This window comes from Triticum aestivum, chromosome 2D (genome assembly GCF_018294505.1).
Source record: "Triticum aestivum cultivar Chinese Spring chromosome 2D, IWGSC CS RefSeq v2.1, whole genome shotgun sequence".
NCBI classification, from domain to species: domain Eukaryota; kingdom Viridiplantae; phylum Streptophyta; class Magnoliopsida; order Poales; family Poaceae; genus Triticum; species Triticum aestivum.
The window spans coordinates 516,697,618-516,708,305 of NC_057799.1; positions in this window are offsets into that span (position 1 = coordinate 516,697,618).

Here is a 10,688-nt window from a genome sequence, read left to right on the forward strand (position 1 = left end):
TTGTCAGTTAAATCTTCAGTCAAATTCAATGGGGGATAAACCACGACCGATGTAGTCGTACTAGTGTAGAGGGCGGCGCTGCACGGGAGTCTCACCCCGCTCGTGGCGCGGCAGTAAAGCCGTCATATCACAAAACCCAACCACTCCCAGTAATAAGTGGCCTGGTAAAATAAACGGACAAGCAACCATCACATCCCTCCGTCTTTTTTGCATTTCATCTCTCTGCATTTACTTTCTCCGGTTCATCTCGCACACTCGATCCCTAGCTACTACTCCTAGTATCCCTAGCTACTACTCCTAGGGCCAGTTCTTTTGGCGGCTTCCCCAGCTTTTCCCATAAGACTAGTCACAGTGGAGAGTAACATTAAGGCGCCTCACTCATTTATTTGGGCTTCTAAACTACTACTAGTAGTACCTCCGTCCTGGTTTATTCCTCACCATTGTAATTTGTGCTAAATTTTGACCAAAAATTTAACTGATAAAATGTTAGTGCATGTGACATGCACCAACATTTCATTAGTTAAATTTATGATCAAAATTTGACACAGATTACAATGCGGACCAATAAACCAGGACGGAGGTAGTAGTTATGGGATTACTAATCTAGAAGCCTAAAAGAACTGGCCCTTGGTACTCCTACTAGTAGTAGTACTCAAGTTGGAATTCCAATTGCACGGCACAATTTGTTAGGCAAAAAATTCGATGCAGGGTGTAGGAAGCGGTTTGGGAATTTGCATGCCTTTCCAACCAGTGAGATACTCCGTACAAAGTACGACAGAGAAGGAAGCTAAAAGTAAACAATCAAACGAGCATTTTTGCATTTGTTTTGCATTGAATCGTTTCACAAGCTTGACTAGTGCTGTTTTTCTACTTTTACAAAAACCGCATCTTAATGTTAAAACGTGCATTTGCACGTACATAAGTAATAGTAGTACTCCCTCCGTCTAGGTGTATAAGTCTTCCCTCCTTCTTGGTCACGGTGCACAACCAAAGATGACTTATTGACCTGGACGGAGGGAGTAGCACTTACAGTCCACTTCTAAATATTTGTCTTTCTAGAGATTTTTCAATAAGTGACTACATACGGAGCAAAATGAGTGAATCTACACTTCAAAATATGTCTATATAATCCGTATGTGATAGTCCATTTGAAATCTCTAAAAAGTCAAATATTTAGGAACGGAGGGAGTAATATATTAGGAGTATATCAAAACAAGAGTGATTTCTTTCAAGTTTGTGAACAAGTACTACTATTCTACTACTTTGGATCCGTCGCAACGCACGGGCACATTGCTAGTAAAAGGAAAAGGCCTGCCGCGTTCGCGTCGCACTCCCCCCACACACGCCCGGGAATCGGGAGTACTCCACGGCCCGTCCGACACGACACATAGCTTAGGGAAGGCATGTTGCCTAGCATTTTCACTTTCATGTGGGACCGCCGTTGAGCAAACCGACTATTGGCAAACCGCACCCCGCCCGCCGCCGGGTTGGAAAACAGAAACGAGGGGAAGATCTAGCTGTAGCACGGAAGCCAAGAAATTTGGTGTCAGATGGGGCTCATTGATAGAGTAGGAGCATTCCGTACTACTCTGCTCCTACTAGTACCAAGTTTGTACTATACAACTAGTACTACCACTATACAACTAGTAGGTACGTGCACGGCACAGCATCGTAGGAACAAAAAATGGGAAGATCTTGTTTTGGGTGATTTATATTTTTTCTGTCAACGTAGTATGAATAATATGATGTGGGGGGCACCCATGAAGCTTATGTGGCTTGGTTGCATGGCTACGAAAGGTTAGAGAAAAATAAATAGATAATGAGTTTAGAGTGCACTCCACTAAACAGATATACTTTGGATCCATTGCAACGGGCCGGCACATCTATATCTATACCCCCTATATAGTGTGTGAATAACTTTTAAAGTTGGTCGTTGGATGGAGCCAATCCGACGATACAAAGATGGCAAATCCGAGCACTACTGGCCGTTGGATATCATCTACATTCCACCAGATTCCGCCACATGTAGAATCTAGAAGACTCCATGGTTGAACTTCATTCATGACTAACTTTGCCACAACTAAGCTTAGGCAAAGTGTGTCTAAAACAAAAAATGTGGCTAACAAAATGGCCACCACAAGTGTGGCAAGATTTGGCAAGAAGTTGAGTCTATGACATGTGGACCATGTAGCTAGAAAAGTGTGGCAAGCCACAAGTGTAGCAATGAACCAAACACATGCCTGGTGTGTTTGGTAGGGCGTATGAAGGGTGCATGATCCCAAGAGTTCCCTTCTCGACCCATTTTTGGGTGTTTGGTGGAGTGTATGGAGGGTGCATGAGTCCACACTAGATTAGCACAAATACACTAGAAGCATGCATGAAGAGAGCATACATGAAGAGGGGTGTTGAGTTGAGCATGCATGACGAGGGAACAACTATGCTGAGACGAGAACGCAACCAAACACACTTGTGGCACGCCTAAGCTTAGGCGTGGCAACCTTAGGCTGCAAACCAAACCATAACTTTGAAAGTTGGTCATTCGATGAAGCCAATCGGACGATACAAAGATGGCAAATCTAAGCACTACTGGCCGTTGGATATCATCTACATTCCACCAGATTCCGCCACATGTAGAATCTAGAAGACTCCATGGTTGAACTTCATTCATGACTAACTTTGCCACAACTAAGCTTAGGCAAAGTGTGTCTGCCACAAAAAATGTGGCTAACAAAATGGCCACCACAAGTGTGGCAAGATTTGGCAAGAAGTTGAGTCTATGACATGTGGACCATGTAGCTAGAAAAGTGTGGCAAGCCACAAGTGTATCAATGAACCAAACACATGCCGACATGCCTAAGCTTAGGCGTGGCAACCTTAGGCTACAAACCAAACCATAACTTTGAAAGTTGGTCGTTGGATGAAGCCAATCCGATGGTACAAAGATGGCAAATCTGAGCACTACTGGCCGTTGGATATCATCTACATTCCACCAGATTTTGCCACATGTAGAATCTAGAAGACTCCACATGTAGAAGCATAATGCACAAACCACCAGAATCTCATGTGTGCAATGCACGTGTACCCTACTAGTAGTTGGTAGTAGTAAGAAACAAATTCCGGGTTTGGCACGAGCTCGTACTACGGGAGCACCACAAGGCCTGCCGCAGGAGTTACATTTCCCTCTCGGGGCCCACGGGACCGAACTTCAGTGGCTTAGTGCCCGGCCTATGAGAGCAAGTACAATAAGGTGATGTAGGCGAGCTGTAAGACATTAAATATTATATTTTTGCTTAGTTGGACGAGAGAGAAGGTGAAAGAGAAGAGAAGCGGGCTACTAGTTAACAGCCAGCTGCAGCACGTGCTCCTAGGCATTTTATGAGAGAGCGAGGTGGGTCATGTAACAACAAAATAGTACATATTAATATTCAACTATTGTACTTGCTGGCTACAAGCTTGGCTATATGTGACGTGGCAACATCATATAGCCAGCAGCCGGCTATATTATTAACCATGCTCTGAGTCAATGACATGCGGATGTTAAATGCGGCTAGCCCACATGTCATTCTCATGGTGGTGGTGTGGTTCGCGACTCACTCGTTCGAGATGAACCGGCCGGTGGTGGCGTGGCCGTGGCGAGGGTGCCACAGCTGGGCGTCAGGGCATTACGAGGCGTAGATGGCCACACCGGTGGGTACAACCTGTAGTATAGAAGTACTCCAGCTGAGGATTGATGCCCGAGACGAAATGTGTCACAGCCGCTGGATGAAAATTCGATGGTGCGGGATGTGTGGTGTCATGGGTTCATGCGGCGTCGTGGGAATCGCGTGTGGCTGTGGTAGAAACTTGATGCTCGCCGCATTTAAGGTGGCCCACATGTCATGCACACAAAGGCAGAGGGGCGGCGCGGCCGAGAGGGGTGAGGCGCACGTCGGGGGACGTGGTGCCATGGGTTGGAGCGGCGTCGTGGGAATCGCGAGTGGCAGTGGATGAAACATGATGGTCGTCGTAGTTGAACTTCCATGGACAAGCTGTCATGTCTACGGACACATGCATTGCATACCGATCACTAGAAGGAGTAGTAGAGAAAGCTAGGCGGATAAATAGTTCCTTATAGTCAAGCGGACCCACGCTACTACTTGTTCCAAAGACATGCACACCATCGAAATAGTCCATCTATATCAATATAGATAGAGAGGGAATATTTTTTTACAAGAGAGGAAATAGTTCATCCATCCATAATGCCCTGCTGCTGGTGCAGCATCTTCTTCTTCTTCTTCTTGTTCTCATTTTCTGTGGTAGACGGCTTCGCAACAAGCTCTCTGGACCTTACAGCTATCTCGAAACTCACACGGGCATCGAGGGCAGCATATTTTATCCGCTCGTACGTCAAGGGATAATTCTCCCATCCAGACGACCTTAATGCCAGTGTCTCATCACCCTTCTGAAGGTTTGTTCCTAGCACAAAATTTGCTACGTCGAATAGGGATGGTGTCGGTTTATCACAATCTTCTACAGGAATTTTTATTCTGGTTTGTAGGTCAGCGATGGTTTTCAAATCAAGGTTGTATGGCTCCAACTTCTGTTTGTCCCCTGCGATGGCTGCCCCACAGAAGTATATGTCCTCCCGAGACAAGAAATCGTGAAGCTCACCTGGTATGGAGGGCGCGTGTATGATGTGGTACACCAAAACATCATCTTCGAGGCAGAGCTGAAGGACAGCGGCGCGTTGGATCTTCCCAGTGGAACGCTCCGTGTACTCTGCGTCGAGACTGATGACATTCATCTCCACCTTTTGGAGGGAGTTGGATACATTGTTGATCCACTTCCGAACAACCCTTGGGTGGTCGGTGACTGTGGCAACTATGCTCAACGAGCCTTCGACGAGGACATGTTGGACGCTAAAAACCTGCATCTCGATCTCTTTCGCCATTTGGAACCGCTGGACCGGAGGGCTATGGTTTGGAGAATTAGGATTAGATGGCTAATCTAACTGAAGAAGATGATTATTTATAGGGGCTTCAGAATTACCCCAGGAGGATGTGAAGAGGTTAAAACAATGTGAATGCAGTGTGGTTTGGATGCAAATGAAGATCAAGGAGTAGTGAAAAAGCCGAGGAAAATTGGTTCCCGATGGAGAAGTAAATGGGAGAAGTTATGCGCATGCATGAGGAGAGGTGCGGTGGTTTCACTGCTGTCGGTGTCAAAACCGTCGGATCTCGGGTAGGGGGTCCCGAATTGTGCGTCTAAGGCGGATGGTAACAGGAGGCGGGGGACACATTGTTTACCCCGGTTCGGGCCCTCTCGATGGAGGTAATACCCTACTTCCTGCTTGATTTATCTTGATGATATGAGTATTACAAGAGTTGATCTACCACGAGATCGTAGAGGCTAAACCCTAGAAGCTAGCCTATGGTATGATTGTTGTTGTCCTACGGACTAAACCCTCCGGTTTATATAGACACCGGAGGGGGCTAGGGTTACACAGAGTCGGTTACAAGGGAGGAGATCTACATATCCGTATTGCCAAGCTTGCCTTCCACGCCAAGGAGAGTCCCATCCGGACACGGGACAAAGTCTTCAATCTTGTATCTTCATAGTCCAACAGTCCGGCCAAAGGGTATAGTCCGGCTGTCCGAGGACCCCCTAATCCAGGACTCCCTCAGTAGCCCCTGAACCAGGCTTCAATCTCGGTGAGTCCGGCGTGCAGATTATGTTCGGCATTGCAAGGCAGGTTCCTCCTCCGAATACTCCATAGAAGATTTTGAACACAAGGATAGTGTCCGGCTCTGCAAAACAAATTCCACATACCACCATAGAGAGAATAATATTTCCACAAATCCAATCTGCCGACAGCTTTTCATAATGTGGCGTACTGCCGTGGTCTGGTCATGACGAACCGTTTTTCTGAGCCTGCCACTGCACGTGTTGCGAGGCGGATTTTATTGGCACGTCTTGTCGAAGCAGAGATCGTGTCCCTTTTTTCACGGGATTCTCATCAATACGGGTATGGGTAACCCAATCGTGCCTGTTAGTATGACTCCTCGATTTAGGCAAGTCCCAAACGGCCACGCGGAGGACGCTTGATATTCATCCTCTTTATAAAGAGGCCTAGGCCTGCCCCTTCTTCTCGCGCTCAATCGAATCCTTCCCCCACCTCGAGTTCCAACACCCAAGGCTCAGGCTAGGCACTTCGGACCTACAATCATGTCCGGATCCAACCTTCAAGGTCGGTGGGTGCCCTCCTCCGTCACAGAGGAGGACATCAAGAAGCTAAGAGAAGCTAGGTATTTGACCGGCGAAACCTCGCACAGGCTGCCTGCTCGAGGGCAGGTCATTCCCACTCCCGAACCTGGCGAGAGTGTCGTATTCGTCTCCCACTTCCTCCGAGGGCTGGGTTTCAGTCTAGATCCTATTGTCAGAGGGCTCATGTTCTACTACAGGCTCGATTTCCATGATCTGGCTCCGGATTCCATCCTTCACATCTCGTCGTTCATCGTAGTGTGTGAAGCCTTCCTCCGCATTACCCCACACTTCGGCTTATGGCTCAAGACCTTCAATGTGAAGCCAAAGATGATTGAGGGGCGACACGCAGAGTGCGGAGGTTCCGTAATAAGAAAAGGCGCCGATGTTCCATGGCCAAAGGGTTCCTTCCAGGAGGTGTCCAGTTTATGGCAACGAGAGTGGTTTTATATCACAGCTCCCCCGGGTACTAAGTGGGTAGCCGCCCCTGCCTTCCGCTCGGCCCCCCCGCCACAACTGGCATCATGGGTCAACAGGGGGCTGGACTGGGGGCCAGTAAATGATGTGCCGACATTGCAGAGTCGCATCCAAGATCTCCACGAGACAGATGTCACCCTTGTTAAGGTAATGAGATTTATGCTAGTTCGTCCAGCCCTGCCTTGCAAACGTCGACCTCTCCGTATGTGGGAGTTCAACCCGAAGGACCGCGAACTATTCAGCACTTCTTCGCCATGACGCTCGAAGAGATATACAGATCGTTCTTCGGATCACAAATAGAGTGTCCGGACACCTCCGAGGATGCGGGTCTGAACTGCAATCGTCCAGACACTCAAGTAAGTAATTCCGTGGCCGAACACATTGTCTTTTAATTTATCACAACATCATTCTGAAAAGTCGCCTTTTGACCAGGATTGGATAAAAAGGCGAAGATGATCAGGTGTCCGACCCCCCTTCCCGAGGGCTCACCGGATCCTGTACTAGCCAGGATGCTTGAGCTTGCGCCTTATCAAGCGCCATCAGGGGAAGGTAAAGGGAGGAACAAAGAAGCCGAGAGCGAGCCTCACTCACTATTCATCCTAACCAGGGGAATTAGTGCCTCCGCGAAGGAGGATAACCGGGGGGGAAGAATCTAAAATTCCCTGTCCCCAGGGAAGGAAGAGGACCGCCTATGAAGACTTGGAAGTAATGTTCTCCAAGCGAGGGAAGAATCCTTTGTCGGAGGGTCCTACCGCGGAGGGCATCCTTACCGCACAGTACCCGCAAGGGGACCAGACCTCTACCGAGCTGTAAGTAAACGAAAGTACTTTATAGTAAATATATCCTGCTTCGTTTCCGAGAACGATAACCGAGGCGTGCGTCTTGTAGTTCGGATCGTATCCCTTCTCGACAGAGTTCGTCTTCGGGGGATCTTCTTCCGGAGATGATGGAGAGCGAAACACCTCCCCGTGCCTCCCCGCCTCGTGAAGCGGGCGACCCTGAGGTGTCGTCACGGAGGATTTCTCCTGATCCGCCAAGGCCAGAAGGTAAACCTTCGGCCAACCGAAGTCCAGGGTATTCGGCTCCTAAGGAGAGCCACAGAAAGAGTCCGGAACCGTCCGGTGTGCGATCGGACGCACTAATGAATCTTCTGGAGCAAGCGGCTGTCTCGGAAACGCATCGTGCGCTAATGGGCACGGTGGTTGGGAGGATTTCATCCGCCGAAAGCGGGTTGCATGAAGCTTTTATGAGTCTGCTGAAAGGCTTTGAGGTACGTGAAGTAATATATATTTTTTGGACGATACCGCACACGCTAGGTGTGGCCTATGCAGATAGTAGCCCCTGAGACTCTAGTTGCTGTCGAAAAAGACTGCAAATAGAGGATCGTAGTCCCAGGTAATAACCGTGCTGCTTTCATGTGCAGGTGGATGCGGGTCCGGTGGCTGGCCGGACTGGTGAGTTTGCCGAACTGAAGCGGCAACTTGATGCGGCAGATGCCGACATCGTGCTTGTAAACAAGCGGCTTGACGAGGCACGGGGTATGTATTCTCCTAGGATCAATACATATTAAGAGGAGCATGATGCTAGTATCTGTAATATGCTGTGACTGCAGATGGAGCTGTCACCGTGGAGACCCTTCGGGCAGAACTTGCCCGAGCCAAGGAACAATCCAGGAAAAGTGATGCGGCCGCCCTAAACGCGGTCGAAGAGCTAAGAGCCGAACAGGCTGCCCATTGCCAGAGCAAAGAGAAAATAGCCAAGATGGCTATTGAGCTAAAAGATGCCGCCGGCCGGTATGAGCTTCTTGAAAAGGAAAGCCAAGCGAAGGCGGCGGAACTGAAGGAGGCCATGGAAGCGGCCAAGGAAACCCGCTCAAAAATCAGAGCGGTGAAGGAGGAACTCCGTCAAGCCGGAGATATTGCGGCTGGAAGCCCTTTTTGTTGCAGACGAGGTTTGGAGACCCGAAGTATGCCCCTCTGGATAAATTATGGAGTTCTGCAGACACGTACTTGGATTTAGCAGCGAGTGCCGCTGATGCGACCAAGTTTTTCAAAGATCAGAAGGATCATGTAGTTGAAAGGTTGTTCTGGTCACAGTTCTGCACTCCAACGCGTCCGCTGCTGTTAAATGAACAAATGGCCGAGTGGGCCGAGCTCCATAGGTTGTCCGGACTTGCTATGAGGTCCTTCGTGGATCACCCTTGGCCATAGGGACCGAGGCCGAATAGTTATTTTGGCCTAGTGCAACAATTCCTTGGTGATGTGCCGCATATCGACGCTGTGAAGAGGTCGGCGTGCATAGAGGGTGCGCGGATGGCTCTTGCCCGTGTCAAGACATACTAGGCAGAGATGGAAGCCACCACTATTGCATCCCAGAGTTCGGCGTTAGGCCGGGTATCGGCCGAGCACTATTTTGAGGAAGTCTTAGAAGCCGCTCGTGTAATAGAGGCTCAGTGCTCGAAGCATATCATGTTCTAGTGACATGTATCTCAATTGTAAGAACAATGCTTATTAAATTATAAAGGCTGTGTTTATACTTTTGCCTGAAAGTATTATGATGCCTCCTGTGCGGCCGTTTATGTATATATGTATATAACCTGAAAGTTTGCGGTCGTCGGCTTCAGCCCCCACGCATATAATGTGGGGGTGTTCGCAAAAAACGTGTATTCACACTTGATCCAACGTCTTGGTCCATTAAGGAGGTGATAGCGCAGCGAACGAGGAAATCGGACTATATTGCTTTAACACTTTCACTTAGCCATAGGAGTTTGACGGTGGGACTACAATATAGCCCCTGGTACCTCTGCGCTCATCCGAATACGGGGCGCGTACATACATGACCGGGAAATGGCCCTTCGTTAATGCGGAGGAATCCTGAAGATTCCGCTAAGTCATCGAGTGGTTGACCAGTCTCGCGCTTTATCATGACAGTCAGTTTTCGGCTTTCTCTACTGAGGTGCTCCTCCGAATGAACCAGGGCACAATCGCAGTAGTTCTCCCGATGCCACCTTAGCCGATAGAGCGGAACGTAAGGTAGCAAAACACGGGAGCTGGGCAAACCCAACATTTCACCAAAGACATGATTCGGTGCTGATGCATATAAGGGCCAACTCGCGACGTCGAACACTCCCTAAGGTATTCGGTCTTTACAACATATATCGGGATGAATAACGCCCTTGATGATGATCCCTGAGTGTCCAGGTACGTGCATCGTTCTGACATGGCGAAATGCCAATAACGTCAGCATCGCTCTCGGTTATGCTGAGTATCCGGAGGATGTAAAGCAACAAGAGACAGTAAAAATGGTTTACGCAGGGTCTTAATCTAAAAAGAAACCTTTGAGCGGGGACCTGCTGCACGTCTACGCCTGTGTATCCGTTGTGCCGTATGCTGGAAGGGTGTAGCATGATTACCATATGTAAAAGAGAAGAACTTAGGTGAAAGTTGTCGTGCGAAAAAATTGGTTATTCTCAATAAACCATTAGAAATCAAGATAAGTAAGGTCGAGTCGAACTGTAGTCCTTTTACATACGGGAAGCCCCTGGTACCGCCTATGAGGGTAAACCCATCGAACCAATCTTAGGTATATCTAAGCTGTTACAGCTAGTGATGTGCCGGACTCGTCTAACCATGTCCGCGGTCTTGACGACCGATCATTTATTTTAGTTGGAGAGGTCGTTTAGTGTTCGGCTGCTAAAGCCGCCACACGTTCTTCCGTGCATAAGGAACGCCTGATATTTCCTCTAATTGTGATGATGCCACGTGGACCGGGCATCTTGAGCTTAAGAGAAGCGTAATGCGGTACTACATTAAAACAAGCAAACGCTGCTCTTCCGAGTAGTGCTTGATAGCCACTTTGGAATGGAGCGATGTCGAAGGTTAACTTTTCGCTTCGGAAGTTGTCGGGAGAACCGAATACAACCTCTAGTACTAGAGAGCCCGTGCAGCGGGCCTCTGGGCCTAGTATTACTC